Source organism: Zalophus californianus, chromosome 5 (genome assembly GCF_009762305.2).
Source record: "Zalophus californianus isolate mZalCal1 chromosome 5, mZalCal1.pri.v2, whole genome shotgun sequence".
Taxonomy (NCBI): domain Eukaryota; kingdom Metazoa; phylum Chordata; class Mammalia; order Carnivora; family Otariidae; genus Zalophus; species Zalophus californianus.
In genome coordinates, this window is record NC_045599.1 from 80,807,257 (window position 1) to 80,825,844 (window position 18,588).

Sequence of the window (18,588 nt, forward strand, 5' to 3'; positions counted from 1 at the left end):
GTGGGGAGCCGTGATTCCGGGGCAGATATCAGAGGATAAAGGGAAGGAGGAGAGAGCCGAGCCATCAAGATCCTGCACCACCAGTGAGCGGTGGCCTCCCACGCTGGGGACCAGGCACAGACTCGCAGACTGGTAGCGGTGGGGAAAGGACTTTAGGGCAGCCCCTTGGACAGAAACCCAGAGCAGCGGGGCCACGCATGCAAACTGGGGGCAGCTGGCAGTTTTAGCAGCACAAAGGGCAGAGATGTGCCCCTACATGGAGGTGACAACTGGGAGCGCTGCTGAGGGGCGCACAACCCAGGACACTGCAGTGTATAGCAGCACAGACAGAAACAGAGATAGTGTGGCCTGGAGAGCCACTGAAGAGCAGACAATCTCTCTGCTCTGAGGCAAAGGGTTGGAAATGATCTCTTCTGCCCTCTCAGAAGAGACACAGAAAGCTGCTGGGGAAAGCTGCCAGAGAACAAAAGCCCCCAAAACTGGTTTTCACTGAGCCCATCCCCCACCACAGGGGCAGAGCAACTGGAACCCAATCACAAGAAAAAATTTGGAAGAAATTAACCAGTCCTATTGAACAATAAAATTAGGAAAATATTAGATATTGGTCAAGAGAAAGAAAAAGAAAAAGCAACAAACAATGACTAAGCCATGCTTTAGAAGAGAAATAATTAAGATTAGAGCAGAGATCAATGAATTAGAACCAGAAACACAGTAGATCAGATCAATGAAACTAGAAGCTAGCTGGTTCTTTGAAAGAATAAGATAAATAAACCACTGGCCAGACTTACCCTCCCCCCCAAAAAAAGAGAGAGAAAGGACCCAAATTAATAAAATTATGAATGAAAGGGGAGAGATCATGACTAACACCAAGGAAATAGAAACAATATTAGAAATTATTATCAACAACTATATGCCAATAAACTGAGCAACGTGGAAGAAAGGGATGCCTTCCTGGAAACCTATAAACTGCCAAGACTGAAACAGGAAGAAATTGACAACCAGAATAGGCCAATAACCAGTAATGAGATTGATTGAAACAGTGATTAGAAACCTCCCAAAACACAAGAGTCCAGGGCCTGATGGATTCCCTGGGGAATTCTACCAAACATTCAAAGAAGAAATAATACATATTCTCCTGAAGCTGTTTCAAAAAATAGAAACAGAAGGAAAGCTTCCAGACTCATTCTATGAGGCCAGCATTACCTTATCCCCAAACCAGGAAAAGACCCCATCACAAAGAATTTCAGACCAATGTCCCTGATGAATATGGATTCCAAAATTCTCAAAATCCTAGCTAATAGGATCCAACAATACATTAAAAGGATCATCCACCACGACCAAGTGGGATTTATCCCTAGGAAGCAAGGATGGTTCAACATTCACAAATCAATCAATGTGATAGAACACATTAATAAGAGGAGAGAGAAGAACCATATGGTCCTCTCAATTGATGCAGAAAAAGCATTTGACAAAATACAGTATGCTTTCCTGATTAAAACTCTTCAGAGTATAGGGATAGAGGGAACATTCTTCAAGTTCATAAAATCCATCTATGAAAAACCCACAGCGAATATCATCCTCAATGGGGAAAAGCTGAGGGCCTTTCCCTTAAGATCAGGAACACAACAAGGATGCCCACTCTTGCCACTGTTGTTCAACATAGTACTAGAAGTACTAGCAACAGCAGTCAGACAACAAAAAGAAATAAAAAGTATTCAGATTGGCGAAGAAGAAGTCAAACTCTCTTTGCAGATGACATGATACTTTATGTGGAAAATCCAAAAGACTGCACCGCCAAATTACTAGAACTCATACAGTAATTCACTAATGTGGCAGGATACAAAATCAATGCACAGAAATCAGTTGCTTTCTTCCACATTAACAATGCAACTGTAGAAAGAGAAATGAGAGAAATGATTCCGTTTACAATTGCACCAAAAACCATAAGATAATAAACCTAACCAAAGAGGTAAGGATCTATACTCTAGGAACTACAGAATGCTCATGAAAGAAATTGAAGAAGACACAAAAAGATGGAAAAACATTCCATGCTCATGGATTGGAAGAATAAACATTGTTTAAATGTCTATGATACCCAGAGCAATCTATACCTTCAATGCCATCCCGATCAAAATTCCAATGATATTTTTCAAAGTGCTGGAACAAACAATCCTAAAATTTGTATGGAATCAGAAAAGACCCCCAGGCACCAAGGAAATGTTGAAAAAGAAGAACAAACCTGGGGGCATCATATTGTCTGATTTCAAGGTATATTACAAAGCAGTGATCACCAAAACAGCATGGTACTGGCACAAAAACAGACATATAGACCAATGGAACAGATTAGAGAGTCCAGATATGGACCCTCAATTCTATGGTCAGATAATCTTTGACAAAGCAGGAAAAAATATGCAATGGTAAAAAAAGTTTCTTCAATAAATGGTGCTGGGAAAATTAGCTATATAGATAAGAATGAAATTCAACCATTTTCTAACACCATACACAAAGATAAACTCAAAATGGATGAAAGACCTCAATGTGAGACAGGAGTCCATTAAAATCCTAGAGGAGAACATATGCAGTAACCTCTTTGACATTGGCCACAGCAACTTCTTTCAAGATACATCTCCAAAGGCTAGAGAAACAAAAGCAAAAATGAACTTTTGGGACTTCATCAAGATAAAAAGCTTCTGCACAGCAAAGGAAACTGTCAAAAAAACAAAGAGGCAACCCACAGAATGGGAGAAGGTATTTGAAAATGACACTACAGATGAAGGGCTTATATCCAAGATGTATAAAGAACTTCTCAAACTCAACACCCAAAAAACAAACAATCAAGTCAAAAAATGGGCAGAAGACATGAACAGACACTTCTCCAAAGAAAACATACAAATGGCTAACAGACACATGAAAAAATGTTCATCATCATTAGCTATCAGGGAAATTCAAATCAAAACCACATTGAGATACCACCTTACACCAGTTAGAATGGCAAAAATTGACAAGGCAAGAAACAATAAATGTTGGAGAGGTTGTGGAGAAAGGGGAACCCTCTTACACTGTTGGTGGGAATGCAAGTTGGTACAGCCACTTTGGAAAACAATGTGGAGGTGCCTCAGAAAATTAAAAATAGAGCTAACCTATGACCCAGCAATTACACTCCTGGGTATTTACCCCAAAGACACAGATGTAGTGAGAAGAAGGGCCATATGCACCCCAATATTCATAGTAGCAATGTCTGCAATAGTCAAACTGGGGAAAGAGCCGAGATGCCCTTCAACAGATGAATGGATAAAGAAGATGTGGTCCATATATACAATGGAATATTACTCAGCCATCAGAAAGGATGAATACCTAACTTTTACATCAACATGGATGGGGCTGGAGGAGATTATGCTAAGTGAAATAAGTCAAGCAAAGAAAGCCAATTATCATAAGGTTTCACTTATCTGTGGAACATAAGGAATATACCATGGAGGATATTAGGAGAAGGAAGGGAAAAATGAAGGGGGAGAAATCAGGGGGAGAGACCAACCATGAGAGACTGTGGACTCTGAGAAACAAACTGAGGGTTTTAGAGAGGAGGGGGTTGGAGGGATGGGTTAGCATGGTGATGAGTACTAAGGAGGGCACGTACTGCGTGGAGCACTGGGTATTATAGGAAAACAATGATTCGTGGATCACTACATCAAAATCTAGTGATGTATGGTGACTAACATAACATAATAAAATAAAATTAAAAAAATGAAATATAATAAAAATTGTTTCATTTATTTATTAAAGAAATGGCACACATTTTCATGTGTGTACTAGACATTTGTTTCTTCTTGGGTGAATTGTCTATTCATATTCTTAGCACAACTTTCTAATGGGTTTTGCTTATTCATACTTATTTTTTTTAAGATTTTATTTATTTATTCATGAGAGACAGAGAGAGAGAGAGAGAGAGAGAAGCAGAGGGAGAAGCAGGCTCCCCGCTGAGCAGGGAGGCTGATGCGGGACTTGATCCTAGGACTCTGGGATCATGACCTGAGCTGAAGGCAGACGCTTAACCATCTGAGCCACCCAGGAGCCCCATACTTATTTTTATGTAGTCTTTATATCATAAGGATGTTAACCTTCTATCTGGACTAAATGGTTCAAATATTTCCTTGAGGCTTTTTGTGTTTTTATATGCAAATGCTTAATTTTTTATGGAGTCATAATCAATCTTTTTGTGTATATTTTTCCTTTTCTTTATGTAGAAAGTGTTTTAGTTTTCTGTGGCTGCTATAATATATCACTAGAAAGCAGGTGGCTTAAAATAACAAATGCATTCTGTCATATTTATGGAGACTAGGAGTCTGAAGCAAGATACTGTCAAGTTAGTTCCTTCTAGAGGATCTTAGAGAATCCATTTCCATGCTTCTCTTTTAGTTTCTTGTGATTGCTAGCAATCCTTGGCATTCTTTGGCTTATAGATTCCTTGGCATCACTCCAGTCTCTGCCTCCATCTTCACATGACCTTCTTCCCTGTACGTGTATGTAACTGTCCAAATTTCCTTCTTCACATAAGGACACCAATCATGCTGAATTTAGGGCCCATCTTAAGCCTCATCTTAAACTGATTAATCTGCAAAGGCACTATTTCTAAATAAGGTCACCTTCATGGATTCTGGATAGACATGTATTTTTGTAGGACACTATTCAATACAGTGCAGGAATTAATTTCAGATTCCAGGGCGCCTGGGTGGCTCAGTTGGTTAAGCGACTGCCTTCAGCTCAGGTCATGATCCTGGAGTCCCGGGATCGAGTCCCGCATCAGTCTCCCTGCTCAGACTCCCTGCAGAGCAGAAGGAGGGAGAAGCAGAGGGAGTCTGCTTCTCCCTCTGACCCTCCCCCCTCTCATGTGCTCTCTCTCTCTCTCATTCTGTCTCTCAAATAAATCAATAAAATCTTTTAAAAAATAATAATAATTTCAGATTCCAGGATCACAAAGATAATCATTCTATTTTTATTTTATTTTTTTACAGTTCTTTAATCTATCTGGATCACCATTGTTTACTGAGGTAATTAGTAAATAGTAATCATTTAGACCTTGAAATTTAAGAATCCTTCCATTTTTTTAAGTGGTAAAATAGAAAAGTAAAATACTAAATGTACATTTAAATAAAAATTAGCAGTTTCAGAAACAGACACAGAGAAATAAGAAACATTTTTAAAAGCCAATTTGATAACCAGGCTTGATTTCCACTGTCTGTTGTGAAATAAAGACTTCTCACTCTTTGAAATCTCAGAATCTACTAGATAATCCTCATCCCTCTCTGCCCCCCCTCCAGATTTACATAGGTTTTCTTTTATTGTGGTAAAAAAAAAATATGAGACCTACTCTCTTATATTTTTAAGTGTACAGTACAGCTTTATTAACAATAAGTACAGTGTTGTATAGCAGATTTCTAGAAATTTTTCATCTTGCATGCCTTAAAGCTTTTAACCATTAAACATCAACTCACCACACTCACCCCCATCCCAGCCTTTGGCAGTCACCATCTGACTTTCTGCTTTGATGAGTTTGATTACATTTGATACCTCATATAAGTGAAATCATGCAGTATTTTTCCTGTGACTATTTATTTCACCGAGCATAAGGTCTTCCAGCTTCATCCATGTTGTAGCATGTAACAGTATATTCTTCTTTTTATGGCTGAATAGTATCCCATCATATATACCACATTTTCCTATGTCCTTTAATGTTGCTGGTTTCATGCTTATCTGGGGTGCAAAAGCCTCATAACAGATATCTGGATTTCTTTTACAAGAAATCGATCCTTGTATTATTGTCTTGTTCTCATCCTCTCCATGAGAGTAAGGAGGGTCTGGTGCTTCTTATTCTGCTATATTGCTGGCATCACCCTCTTTTTTCTTCTTGTTGCATGAATTATACAATCAACATGTATGAACATTATAACAATTTGAGTATACATATATGCTGGAACTGAGAAAGAAAGAAGTATTTTTAAATGAACAATTCAAGATTTAGAAGACTGACATCCAAAATACGTCTCTTCTCTTTTTTTTACCTGAGATATCTCTCCATTAACCGTTTGTTTTTTCATGCAGAAATACTCTATCATAATTAATTCTTTAAAGTAAAATATAACAAAATGCAAATAAAAACCAAGAAAATAAATGTGATATTTTTTTGAATTATTTCTCCTCAAGGTTAATTTTTAGCATTCTGTCTCTCTCTCTCTCTCTCTCTCTTTGTCAAGCTTTAAAAGATTTAAACTCTGTTTTATTATTGTCCCTTTCCATCTACTCCTACACCCATTAACCCATTAGGGACTATCTCCAAGTAGTTGTTGCATTGTTTCCTATTGTAATAAAAATCCCGTTTGTTTATGTACTTAACCTTTCCTTAGTCCTTTTTGATTTCTCTAGTGTTATTAGATTCTATTGATACCTTTGACTTCAACATGCACTACTGACTCTAGTCATGTCTTTCTCATGGTGGCTTTATAATCCCTCAAAGGCTCTTTGATTTTCCTCATCTCTTACATGTTAGAGTTTCAGCTTTCTTTCACCCTCCTAACTTTTACTGGGCAGGGCCCTTTTTTTTTTTTCTTAGCCTTAACATTGCCTATGTAAGGACTCATATATTTTATCTTTTAAGATAAGGATACTTCCACCTTGATATTCCAAGATACAGCAAACTCAGTAGGTCCAAATTTTATCATTATCTTTATCCCCTATCTGCTCATTCAAAATTATTTCCTCTCTCAGTTAATGACATTTATATTCATCTCTTCCCCCAAATAAAAACCTCCCCAAATGTCTTTAGTTCTTATTGCTTACTCCTTATAGAGCTGTTAGGTTCCTTTTGGAATTTTTACCAAGACCCTGCCACAGGTCCTGAGGACCAGGACTCCCAAGTATTATCAGCAGCCCTGAACTGACCATATCCCAAACCCAGTGAAATTCCTAATCCAAGAATTGGTTCTTTAAATTCCTAATTAACACTGTCTGACACTGAAGCTTCAAGACACCTCAAAAAATTCCTTCAAGTGGCCAGTGGTCTTTCTGATGCTGGTGCCCAGTGAGAAGTCAGGACATAGTGCTTTTCTCCTTCATTCAACACTGTTCTAAAATCTCTGCATCACACAACATTCACTTTCCTTTCCTGCATATACGGTGCTGTGCCAGCCTTTGACTACCAGGAGATCCTCAAACATTTTTAATAAGCTCAAATTTTGCTTTTTGGATAAATATAAGCTAAACCAATTTTGTTTTCAGAAGTCATTCATTCTATCTTTCCTTTGTCCTTCTTTTCCCAAATTAAAATCTTGATGTGAGATCACCAGCAGGAACTGCTGTGTCCAATGGCAGGTTAGAGGATTAACATAGATTATCTGCTGGGCATCTGTAGCCTCACTTACCCTTTCTGTCAGCTTTCCTTTCTCCAGCTTGGTTGAGGTAAACAGCTCTTCCTCTAGCAAAGGTTTGATCTGGTGTGTGAAATTTGGAGGGGTCCCTAAGATGCTAAGTACCAAAATGAACTGCAAATCAAGAATTTGATGGTAGGCAGCAGGAAGGGATGTCTCCACCAACACCCTCCCAACACCAGCCCACCACCACTATTAAGCCAAATCTGCCACACGGGGACCAGATTTCCATTTTTTTTTTAATTCAAGATTTAAATATTTATTCATTCTTAGATTTCAGTTTTTTAATTTAAATAAATTTGGACCAGTGCATGCTTTAGAAATCCATAATGTCACTATAGTTGTCACTATAGTTGTTTTGGCTTTTGGCTAAAATTAAGTCTTGTTTATTTTCCTCTTATTGGTAAAATGAATAAGCTGTCTACGTGTGCGTGCATGTGTGTGTGTGTGTGTGTGTGTGTGTGTGTGTGTGTGAAATATAGTGTTCGTTATTTTGTTCTTATAGGAAAAATGTATTTTGTACTCTTTGGTTATGTAGCCAAATTACATGAAAAAAACATTAGAAATTTTAGTTATGTCAGGATGCATCTCTATTCAGTCAGTAGGGATATAAAAATCTGTAATGAAATACAAAAGGTAAAAAGGTAAATTGCCCTTTTTTGCATCTTAAAATCCCCAAAGAAAATTGAAGTGTTCATAAATCTTTATGAGTAGTGCACTTCACACACACACATACACGCACGCACACACACAACCAAAGTATGTATAATGCTGTTAATAAAAAACGTCTTTGAACATTTGGTATTTGAAGTACTACTTAAATGGAGTGACATCTGAGATTTTTATCCTTGGATAATTCTTTTATCAGTTGTTTGATATAATGTAACAATTATTCATGACATGATGCAGTTGAAATGGATTCACTAGACAAATAATAACCTACGTTCTGCTTCTCCATTATAATCCATGACTTTTATATTTATCCTTCAGATGAAAAATTTATTTAGGGATGCAGAAGAGGCACAAAATGCTTTGTTGAGTGGAATATAGTGTAGAGCAGCATGTAAGAAGAGGAGCAGCTAGCCTTATACCAAAATTGCTCTCTTACCAGCCTCTGTTATTTACTGACACACGGTACTGGAGGGAATTTTTTTTTGGTTTTGTTTTACCAATAAAGTAGAGAGTAGAGACAGAGCAGTATCTTTTTAATGTGCCTTCTATATGTCTTTCCTTCTTTCCATAGGCAATATTCTTTGTCTTCTACCTTCATAGAAAGCATCATCTCTTTATAATTTCTGAAATCCTGAATTAGCACATCTTATCACAATTGGTAGAGTTACTTTTGCTATTTCAAACAACTGTCTATCAATTTGGAATATTTGCTGTAGCACAAATTGTCCACATATCTCACCCAAATCAATTTTACATATGTAAATATTAGTTGAAACCAAACCAAACCAAAAAATACACTAACAGAAAAAGGTAGCAAATAAAACTATAGCAGTTTATAATTATAGCAGATGCATTGATTGTTAGGACTGATAATGCATTACAAAACTACAGTAACGCAAATCTAGACTATAATGATCATTTTTCTGTTATCCACTTTCCAAGCCTTAGTACAAATTTCCTACTCTTAATTATTGGTGGATTGCAAATTATTCTAAATAATTAGAAACAACATGATACAGATCACATAGAATTTATGTACTACATGCCATAAAATGCCTTGTTTTCATCTTCATTTTTAGTGTAAAACTAAGTTAGAAAGTAGACAATTTTTTTAAGCATATAGTTATTTTCTTCAAGAAAGCTTGAGTTTTTGTACTGAATGACCAGCAAAACAAATTCAAAATATATTCACACCGTTGAAGTTATTCTTTTCAAAGTAAAATGGCAAATTTTGAACTGGTTTTAGTGTACCGTTCCTGCAAAGGGTTTCTTTTTCCAATTCTGAACATATATTGCCTATCGCTAGCCCTGTTAGCTTGCAAATGAGAATGCTGTGTTCAGTCATAAATTTAAAGGTGTATTGGATAGAAGTTGTTCAGAACAGAAAAGAATGAAAATGTAAAGCAAATCTGAGGGTAATATTCATTGGTGCAACATGGGAAAACATAATGCTTGCTTTATTACAAAGTTTTCTTCTGACCAGAGCTTTATATTTGGTTTGATGTTATGATATTCACAGTAAGCTTTTCCATGATAATATGAACTTGTGTGGATGTACTGGATTTCTCCCATTTGTCCCCTAGATCTACTTCTCCCTCAGGACGTTGATTGTGTGAACTACATCAACGGGCTGCTTTGCCCTCCAGTTTTTTATTTGATTTGACTAATAAGAGGAACCAGCAGGAGATGGGGGACAGGGAAAGGAGGGAGAAGACTGGATTTGGGTTAGTTATTTTCCTGTTTCTCTTCCTGAGATAGAAACAGTTCATATTTGTTTTTTTTTTGTTGGTTTTGTTTTTTGCTGTTTCCCTCTACTAAGAGCCATAGTTTGTGTCAGGCAGTCTAACCCATAAAACTCTTATTTGCCTGTATGTTGTAAAGTCTTCCTGTTCTTAATATCTCTTGGTATACCACATTATCCTTTTTAGGTCTCTTTAATGAATGAATAGTTATCGCTTTAACTCCTCAAAGCACCCAGTTTCGGTGCACCATATGTTTCTTGCCTGGAACCTGATTTATACAGTGAGTGGGGATAATGGGCATGTGCTTCTAAAAGAAGTTGTTTATAGACTTGAAACATTAGTAGAGTACTTGCAGTCATTCTACAAACTATTTTAATACTTAATCTCAGAAATTAATTGTAAAAAATAATGCTTTTGGTCTTTTGAGAATGTTCAGAGAAGTCAATTAATTATGAGGGAAACTAGAGACCCTGTATTTAATAGATATTTTATCTATATGTACATACATACACATACTGATATACATATATATAAACACACATAAACATATATATTTGTGAAACTAAAATCCTCTAACTTAATAACATATCTTATTTTTATTTTATCCTTCAACTTCTCCTTCTGCAAAGCCCCTCTCTGGAATCCAAAGTACAGCCAATCTGCTGTCAGTCTGAGATTAATCCATGTCCTTAGCTCTAAGAGCCTGTGTTCACAATGCACTATTGGAAAAGAAAAATGAAACAAGGAAGATAAATTAAACCTATTTCTACCCTTCATGACATCCAAGTCCAGCTTCCTGTTTTCTTCCCATACGGTATGCTACAACAGCTAGCAAATTGGCAGTTCTCAGTAGCTGAGGCCATGATGGCTGTGGTTCCAAAAATTCAACTTCTCAGTTAAAACACAGTGATAAAAAATAAGAACAAAGGCAATTATATAAAACCCATACCCTCGTCATACCTAAAACATATCCAAATTTCATATTACCTGTGGATCAAGCAAAGAAATAAGCAAACAAATTCACAGTTGTGAACCTTTGGGAAGTGCGAGGGAAATACCAGGAAAAAAAAATGCATGGAAGAGGGGCACCTGGGTGGCTCAGATGGTTAAGCATCTGCCTTCGGCTCAGGTCATGATCCCAGGGTCCTGGGATCGAGCCCACATCGGGCTTCCTGCTCAGCGGAGAGCCTGCTTCTCCCCCTCCTTCTGCTTCTCCCCTGCTCATACTCTCTCTCTTTCTCTCTATCTCTGTGTCTCGAATGAATAAATAAAAAAAATTTTTTAAAAATGCATGGAAGAGAGAGGGCAGCCAGCAGAGTCTAAAATAAATCTCAAACCGTCATCAGAAATGAAAGATCATTTAATATGTGAAAATGGAGATTACAGGGACAAGATCTATAAGAACATGTTGGATGCTAAGAATATGCACTGGGAAGGTTGGAGGGCCGGGGAAGAGAATAGAAAGAGAAAGACATTTTTTTTTGGAATCAGCATGGTAAAAGGAAAAAGAGTAAGTGGTAAAATTCAGGATATTTCAAGGCAAAAGTGATATTTTTAAAAGTTTTTATTTATTCATTTGAGAGAGAAAGAGTGAGCACAAGCAGGGGAAGCAGCAGGTAGAGGCAGAGGGAGAGGGAGAAGCAGACTCCCCACTGAGCTGGGAGGCCAACGTGGGGCTCGATTCCAGTAAGGACCCTGAGATCGTGACTGGAGCTGGAGGCAGACACTTAAGCATCTGAGCCACCCAGGTGCCCCCAAGAGTGATTTAAAAAAAAATCAAGACATACCACCCATCCCTTATTTCTTCACTCCCCCTTGAGAAAAATCTAGTGAAGAACGATTCTTGATTACAGAGACAGAAGTAGGTGCTTTTGAACCAGGATTCTTATAAAGCATAGCAGATTGCCTGTCCTTCTCCACAAAGATGCAGGGAATCAAACACTCCTCTTCTTTGAAAAGTATGACAAAATTAAAATTAAAAAATGTGATGGTATACCATTCAGCTGGCAAGAATTTTGACAAAAAAACTCCAAAAAACAGTGATGAGGTAAAAAAGCAAACAAACTAACAAAAAACTGTAACATGAAACTTGAAAGCATACTACATATCTTAAAACAAACATTTGTGGATTTGAAAAATCATGTTGAATCAGAAATTCAAAATCTAAAATATAATGTTAAAAAAACAGGATGAAATAAAACAAACTTGGTTGAACCAAGGAAAGGAATGAAAGAACTGATAAAATCTGATCAGAAATGAATATAAAACTGCAAGCTGATCAAGGAAGAAAAGATTTGAATGCAAACACGAAACATAATAATGATTGATACATACATATAGGAATGAAAGAAAAAGATACAGAGAGAGAGAGGATAAAGCAAGCAAGCAAATGGGTAAAATGTGAACAACAGGTGAATCTGGGTAAAGGGTACATAGATGTTATCTGTATCCTTACCCTTAAGCTACTTTCCTTTAGAATTAATAATCAAGGAGGTTAAAAGCCTCAGAAATAAATTTATTATTTATTTATTTATTATTTTTAACTTTAAATTCAATTAATTAATATATAGTGTATTATTAGTTTCAAATGTAGAGTTCAGTGATTCATCAGTTTTATGTAACACCCAGTGCTCATCATCATGAGCCCTCCTTACATTATGTGCCTTCCTTAAATGTCCATCACCCAGAATTCAAATGCTATTAGATAAATTTTAGAAGTCAGAGAAATTTCTTAGAATGGGACAGGAAAATAAGAAATCACAATAAAAATTTTAAAATTTGAAAATAAATTCCATTCTCAGTTCAAAATGCTAAAGAAAAAGGTAAATGAAAAAAAGCAAAATTAAGAAATAAATATAAACAGAAATTGAGATAGAAAATAGAAGCATTTAATATATTCATATCTCAAATATTACTTATTTAAAAAAAGTTAAAAAGATAAACTACGTGGCAACTTAATAAAGACCAACATGAATGAAAGCACAAATACACAAAATTAGTAATGAGAAGGAAAAAATAACCATTGAAACAGGAGGAAAAATATCACAAGTGTCTGATAATGTAGTGAGTATTGAAAATGTTATCTGAATATATATTATTAGAATCCTTAAAATGCTTTCTCTTAAAGGGCACATTACTAAAATTGCTATTTTCTTGAGATGATAACTTACCCCTAAGACACACATATTCAAATAGAAAATATAAGTTGGTATTTAAATCTGATTTTAATATTAGTGGTAGGAATAATTAATACTCATTAGTAATAACCACTACTAATAAAGTATATATATGTATATATATATACACACATACATATATGGTTGATCTACTTATTTTTGCTTTAATGACACACATACTTTGGAAGGTATAGTTTTCAATTAGATTTATGTTATGTTTTGCTTTCATCTGTGATTAAAGTTAAAAATGTATTAAAAATTCAGAATAATTCAATATGCAATATTTTTGTTGCATCGAGATCTTATATTAAATATCAAATATACTTCAAGAAAATATCACCTTCCTAAAAGATTAACACATTACTCTGTAATTCAGATATTAATTGATTTCTATTATTTACCATTAAAGAGTAGCAGATCATTACATTTGTGACTGATTTAAGAAATTTTGCAATGGAAATAAAATTAAAATTAAAATTAAAAAATACGTTAGCAGGACAATAGAAAAATGCAAATAAGGTGCATAGCCTATTAACTAATATTATATCAATGTTAATTTCCCGGTTTCAGTAATTGTATAAGTTGTTAACATTAGGGGAAGCTAAATGAAGGGAACATGGGAGCTCTTTCTTTATACTGTTTTTGCAATTTTTTTAAGTGATTTTTTTTTTTTAAAGATTTTATTTATTTATTTGACAGACAGAGACACAGCGAGAGAGGGAACACAAGCACCGGGGGGAGTGGGAGAGGGAGAAGCAGGCTTCCTGCCGAGCAGGGAGCCCGATGCGGGGCTCGATCCCAGGATCCTGGGATCATGACCTGAGCTGAAGGCAGACACTTAATGACTGAGCCACCCAGGTGCCCCTAAGTAATTATTTTAAAACAGTTTCAAAACTGAAGCTAAAATAAAGACATTTTCAAACAAAACAAAACAAAACTTATGCAATAGAGAAATGAAAAAATGGACTATGAAAATTTGGAGAAGTCCTGGACGTTAATCCTAAAATCAACCTGAATGAATTTCTCCACGGTTATTAAAAAACTGAATTTATAAAATTACAAGAATCACATATTTGGCTTTTCAAATTATTCTTTCTCTTTCCTTCTTCTTGTCCTTTCTTCTTCTTCTTCTTCCTCTTCCTCCTCTTCTCTTTCTTCTTCTTCTTCTTCTTCCTTCTTTCTTCTTTCTTCTTTTTCTTCTTTGAATGCAGAAAAGCTGGTATAACAAATGACGTGGCTTGAGGAAAATACAATTTTTGTCCTCTGGCTACTGGCTAAGTGGTCAAGGGTTGGTAAAGTGGTTCTGCCAGGTTTAAAATGTGGCTTCCATATCTCACTCCAGGGAGGCTGATCTTGCTGTTACCATTTTTTAGGAGGCAGGAAAAGGCAAACATGTGGAGGGAAAGGCAGTTCCTTCTTAGGAAGTTGTTCCCGTTATTTCCACTTATATCTCAGAGCCTAGTCCTATGGTCACACCTAGCTGCAAAGGGTAGTTGTATTTCTAAAATACCAAGTGGAAAATACACATTGAAGTGTTTGTCTTCTCTTCCACAGGATTGAATATCTGTTTTTAAGTGATTGGAATATTTGGTGACTGACTACTTATTGTGAAATGAAAATTAAATAGTACAGCCATCCCAGATATAGATTACTCTTGTATATGATTAGGGGAATCAACAGATTTTTAAAAATGTATTAATGACATTGTTTATGTCAAAACAATTTTGGTTGCCCTTCTTCATCTTGACTTTAGTAACTGATTTCACAATATAGAAAAAAAGGAAATTATTCACAGTGTTTTGCTAGTTCATGATCATAAGACTTATATTCTGAATGTGAATAGAATGATTTGTTATTTTGCAATTGAGGTAACCTGCTTACTTTGTTTTGAATAGAAGTTGGTGTCTTGATTACATCTAGCTCTGAAGGAGGATAGACAATACTGTTTTCATTGTAAGCTTTTTTTTGGTACCAAGAATGAGTATTGTGAGTTCTATGACTAAGAAGAAAATCACAAATAGATTCAGATAAATGAAAACAAAGTACGATAGACTATGGCTAAATTAGATTAAAGGTGTATCTCCATAAACACAGAACAAGCAGCAAAACCTTATTCCCAACTTGCTGTCTGATTCACAGTCTGGTGAAAGTGCTTACGTTTTTCAGCTCTAATGTAAAAAATATTTAGAAGATTTTAAATTGTATTCTGCAGTCTGCTGTTATGATGTGTCGTAGATTCAGTGCAAATTAAGCTTGATTGAACACATAATTTTTTGAAAATCCCTTCTCCTTATCAATATAAGTTTATGATTTCTTTTTCAATCTTTTAAACTTAAATGTTTAAGGGGACAAAATTACTTTGCCTTGAACCTGCAAGTGACAACTTCTAGCAGATAGGGTACCCATCAATGTCACTGATGTCTTTTAGAAGAGTGAAAATGTTGACCTGTGTTCCTATGACTGTTCCTCCAGCCGTGCAGCTTCATGTGAAGAACATCTATTTCCAATCTATATATTACTTCTGATAAAACAGCAAACCTCCAGGGCTCTGAGAGGTTTAGTTGATCGAAATGGGTTTTTAAAGATGTTCCTGAGGAGGGACCATTTGGATCATCTGTCTTGATATCATCTGTTACCCATTTCTAATTTGATTCTTCACATTCTTTCACATTTTGGTATGTCTGAGGGAAAAATACACATTTAAATTGTAGTTTGTTGTCCATGTTTTAACACAGAGATGCAGCCTTATTAAGAAATTGCATCTACATAAATTAAAAGACATAAAGCAACTCTTAGTTCTTTTGCTAGATACATATTTTAGTGTTTTACCCTTAACACATAGTAAGGACTTTACCACCAAGAAAACATCTACAAACTAAAAAATGAAAATGCAGGCAGTAAGAAATGTTCTAAACCTCTGTTATAAATTTATATACCAATGAGTAATGTAATATTGTACAAAACAGACTTATGAATTCTGAATTAATTTTTCAATTCTTCAGGAACACTTTTCCCATTACTGTAACTGTTTTATTTTGCTCTGTTGAATTTGAGAGCAGAATCACTTTTGCTACTTAGTAATTAAAAGATAAAATCTGTTATAATATGTCATTATAGATCATGGCCAAATAAAAAGCAAGCACCAGATGGTGTGCTTTATGTTAAGTTACAGTGAACATGCATTAGGACTCCTTTTCTCTCCTAGGGAAATTGCAATTTATTTTAGAGAGATCCTTTATACTATGGAAGCTGTAGAGCAAGAAGCTGTTTTTGCTAACATGGAATCCATAAAAAGTTTGGTATCATCTCTGGCTTTAATGCTCTGTGATGGGTTACCTTACAGAAACAATGTCATGCTTCATTTAGTTTCCCTGCTTTCTGCTCCTCACCCTCCTCTTCCTCCTTTTTATCATATGGACAATTGATGAGAGACGACTGAAGCTAAATTATAGGAAGTCTAATGGTCTATCAATTGTTAGTAAAAATTTTAGAAGATCTAACAAATTCTTTACTTGTCTTTCTTTTATTGACATTCTGTCATGTCCCGAGAGAAAAGATTCCCCATCCCCCATCCCCTGACAGTGATGTGCTTTTAAAAATTTGCCTCTCATTGTACTTTCCTTAATATGTGAGCTCTTTTTGAGGACTCTGAGCCACATGCCGAGGCCTTTCTCATCACTATATCTTAGGTTTTATCTTAAGTTTTCTACCCTTGGTCCTTTGCTGTCCTGCTCTCCTGAACTCCTTTCTGTTTCTCAGACAGGGCCAGCTGTTTCCGATGTTAGGGTTTTCAAAAACGGTATTTCCCTCAGCTTTCTTGTCTCCTCCTTCAAGTATGCTGCTCTTGCTTACTTTGTGTTTTCACTAAATGTCAGGGAGGCCACACCCTCGTCCCATTTCTGATCTTGACATTGAAACTTGCTCCCTTAGTTTATGCTAGTCATATGTTTATATTCTATTAAATTGTCTGTCTTCCTCATTATATTTAAAATCCAGAATGACAGAGACTATGTAATTTTTAATAACTAATATATAACTAACATATAAATTCTCTAAATAATAAGTATTATAAATAAGTAAGATAAAAGACATAGGAAAATAATTAATGTACTATCAAACTTTTTATAAACTCAGTATTTAATTATCAATAGAAAAACTACCACAACTACTTTGGAAATAATTCAAGTTGAATTGGATTCTCTTCCTCACTCTCCAAGTCCTTAGCCATTAACAGATGCAGCAGAAGTATATCGGAAGGGTTATGGTGTTTTGCATTTGTAGAGATGTTCATTTGGAGAGAGCTGATTAACTTAGTGCAATTTAGTGAATCATTGTTCACTGTCTTTACCAAAAACTGAATGAAGTAATTATGTAATATTTATCAGAATGGATTTTGATGAAAGATTTTACTGAAATAGAAAAGCTATTGAGTAAAGGATTTTTGTTTTCTTTTCAAGATGTCCTAAAATAGCACTAATCTCTATGTAAGTAACAACTGTTTTGTAAGTAGGAAAAAAGCCGTTTTACCACCTCTGAGATTTTTGAGATGGACATTATTAGGAAATGAAAGAAACTAACCTAGTAAGATAAAATTTCATCTCTTCTTATTTGAAAAAGCATCTTGATTTCTTTATTGTTTGGACATAGCTCTCTAGCATTTAGTCTAAGTGAGTAAATGAAGTTGAGCAATTATAAGGGAAATGTTAGTAACAAATTCAGAGAAGCAAAAGTGTTTATATATACTTTACTTTCACTTTGGGAATTGTATTAGTCTCCTAGGACTGCCATAAAAAAATACCACAGAATGTGTGGCTTAAACAACAGAAATTTATTTTCGCGCAGTTCTGTATGCTAGAAGTCCAGCTGGCGGGGAGGGTTTCTTGTGAGGCCTTTCTTTTTGGCTTGCCCGTAATCACCTTCTCGCTGTGTGCTCCCTGGGCTTCTCTCTGTGTAAGTGCACTTCTGGTGTCTCTTCCGCTTTCTATGTGGACCTAATGCACTGGGACCCTGTCCTTATGACCTCATTTAACCTTAGCTGTCTCCTTAGTGGTTCTGTGTCCAAATGTAGTTACTGTGGGGGTTAGGGCTTCCACATGTGGATTCTGGAGGACACATTTCAGTCCATAACAGGAGTGTTTACACACTATACTTTCCAATCATTCATTCAAAATAGGAGATACTACTTACCAGTCACAAAAATGAAAATGTAAGGATGACATCTCAGAAACCCATTTACTCATAAAATCCCCAAGCTGCTAGTCAAGGAGGTGAAACTTAAGAGAAAGGACAGTAAAACCCAGAAGTGAGACATAAAAAAAAAAAAAAAATATGAGGACTAATGTGAAATCTTTTTATACCATTCCTTAGTCCACTGTTTCAGTGTTCAGGTGAATAGTAATCTCCACTGATTCTCCTTTAGAAAGGTATTCCTTCTTCAATAAGTTTGTTGAATGCTGCATACAAAATGTTCTTTGTGAATATTCACAATGCTGTGTGCTCTAAGAATTACATAAAGTTGGCAGCAAGATTCATATTAACCTAGGTTACTGTTTTCACTTCTTGTTAAAATATGTGAAT